A 2,095-nucleotide genomic window follows, 5' to 3' on the forward strand; every position below is an offset into this window, starting at 1 on the left:
TGCAGTTCCAAGCACGCCGTCATCTGTGAACAACCAGCGCAGTGCCCTTTCCACTGGCGTTACAGAGGGAGCAAAGCTGACAGTGCGCCTGGCTGTAAATGTCCCGCACATGTGTATCAGGTGCGCAACCATTAGCTGAGATTGACCACTTGACTGCTTAGGCCGCGCCCTCCCTCCCTTCCTCGCCCCGCTGCATGCACCTTAAAGCCCACTGCTGAGATTCCGTATTGCTTCATTATCATAACACGGCATTGCAAAAGCCCGCGTGCAGAAATGTGGAGGAAGGAACAGCAGATGCCGACTTACGCCGAAGATAGACACTGAATACTGCAGTGATTCAGCTGGACAGGCAGCATCTCTGGATAGAAGGAATGGGTGACGTTTCGGGTCGAGGCCCTTCTTCAGGCCGAGTATCCGGGGAGAGGGAGACACAGAGATGAGGAAGTGTAAGGTGTGAAACGAGAGATCAAAGGGAACGTTGGTCAAGGAGAATGTAGAATAGATGATTGTTAGCTGAGGGGAAGACGACAACCAAGGCGTACAGTCAGTAAAATGGATTCAAGAGGGAAGTCATGTTGGAATAGACAATGCAGAAGTGTTGGAATAAGGGTCAGGATCCGAAACGTCGCCAATCCATGTCCTTGAAAGATGCTACAAGCCCCACTGAATTACTGCTGAATTACCTAGTGGACCAGGTGTCAGTGTTCCACTCGCATTTAATGTGGTCACTTCCTTCATCCCGCCGCTTGTCTGTGCAAAGCTCCATTAAATATGTTATTCGGCGTGCAGCAACTTTAACTGGGCTTCCATGAGTGAACAGGCCTAATTTTCTGTGACCGACACGGTAGCAAGTGGAAAACAATGCGCTCACAAAATCTCTAACAGGAACCACACCTCTCACCAATCAGCGCACCTCCAACCCCCCCCCCCCCCCCCCCTCCGCCCACCCGAAAAACATCTCGGTCCTTACCCCTACAGTCGCAGTAGTCATTCCCTCCCTACCCCCACTGGCCCAGGTGTTCAGCAGACAACTGTGCCTTGGGGACAGTGATGAACGGTCCTCTCACCTGAGGAGACTGAAGATTGTACAAACCGCTGATGAGCGGCTTTCTCTGCGAGCGCGCCTCTGTTGATATTGATGCTCAATAAAGGAGTTTTGCTTGACTGCGTGTGTTGGTCTCGGTGTTCTTCTGCCAAGTAGTCGCAGAGATCAGGAGAGATGCTTGCTGTTATAACATGTTCTAAGTTTCGTGTTCTGACGGGTTGGTGGCTCTTTCTGAGATTTCTAATTCGTGTCTCAGCCGCTGACCCTCCCCAGAGAGAACCAGCGTCGCATCAAACCCCAGGAGGAGAGATCACAACCCCGGGGACTTCAGTAAGACCAAGCGTGGAGCGCTGTGTGTAGGTTTGGTCGCCGAGCCGGCAAAGGGATCAACTGGGCCCTGGGACAATGTGGATCACATTCAGCACATGGACGTCCACTCTGACCCTGGGTGTTGTGATGAGGCAAAGTAAGCGGGACCCGTGCCTAATGGGGTTTGGAGGAATGGGGTTCCCAGTGGGGTTTGGAGGAATGGGGTTCCCAGTGGGGTTTGGAGGAATGGGGTTGCCAATGGGGTTTGGAGGAATGGGGTTCCCAATGGGGTTTGGAGGAATGAGAGATTACAAAAAGCGACCCGGAAGGGATTGGGGTGAGAGGCGCTTTGCACCGGCGGGGATGTGGAAGTGGGCGGCAACCTCAGGATGTCCGATTGACCACAGGTCCCAGCTGTGGAAACATTCCTCTTCTCGGCGTCTGGTGCGTTCCTCGGAAGTCCACGACTGCCTGAAAGCAGTGGCGCAGCTAATGGGGGAGCGACCGCTCTCCTTGGAAACATTTTTGACAAGTGGCGCCTTTTCACCATTTTTTTAACTCTTTAGTTCACTTGTGTGATAAAAGTAGAATCTCATAATGTTTTATTGTTTTTTTTTAATCGCATGGCCTAACTTTAGAACCTGGCTGCGCCCCTGCCTGATTTAGTTAGGGAGAGCGAGCACATAAAAAAAGGCGCCATGACACATACCAAACAATTTAAAACTCATTATACATTTATAT

This window comes from Rhinoraja longicauda, chromosome 37, assembly GCF_053455715.1.
Source record: "Rhinoraja longicauda isolate Sanriku21f chromosome 37, sRhiLon1.1, whole genome shotgun sequence".
Classification (NCBI taxonomy): domain Eukaryota; kingdom Metazoa; phylum Chordata; class Chondrichthyes; order Rajiformes; family Arhynchobatidae; genus Rhinoraja; species Rhinoraja longicauda.